We start from the raw sequence: 384 nt of genomic DNA on the forward strand, positions 1-384 counted from the left end.
GATCTTCTCGCGTTCCCCGGTCGAACCACTCTTGCTCGCCGGTCGATCATCAATCGCTCTGCTGGAGTGACGTTCGGTTACGGAGCAGAGCGAAAGTCTGTACGCACCTTTACTTCTACTAGAATGGAATCTTGATAAATTGATTGTATGGGAGTAGATGCCATGTTATTTCTCCATAATTAGAAAGAATGAGACACTGATAATGTCAATACCACTATACAGGTAGTGGTAGAATTGACAACTTCAGTGTCCTACACTTTTTCAGAATGTTATCTATTTTTAATACTATCAAACACATAACCACACAGATATGAAGCATCTCACTAAATATTTGTGATTGTTTTGACATTGAAATTCAAATATCTTATAATTAGTGTTTACAAG

This window comes from Nilaparvata lugens, chromosome 2, assembly GCF_014356525.2.
Source record: "Nilaparvata lugens isolate BPH chromosome 2, ASM1435652v1, whole genome shotgun sequence".
Classification (NCBI taxonomy): Eukaryota; Metazoa; Arthropoda; class Insecta; order Hemiptera; family Delphacidae; genus Nilaparvata; species Nilaparvata lugens.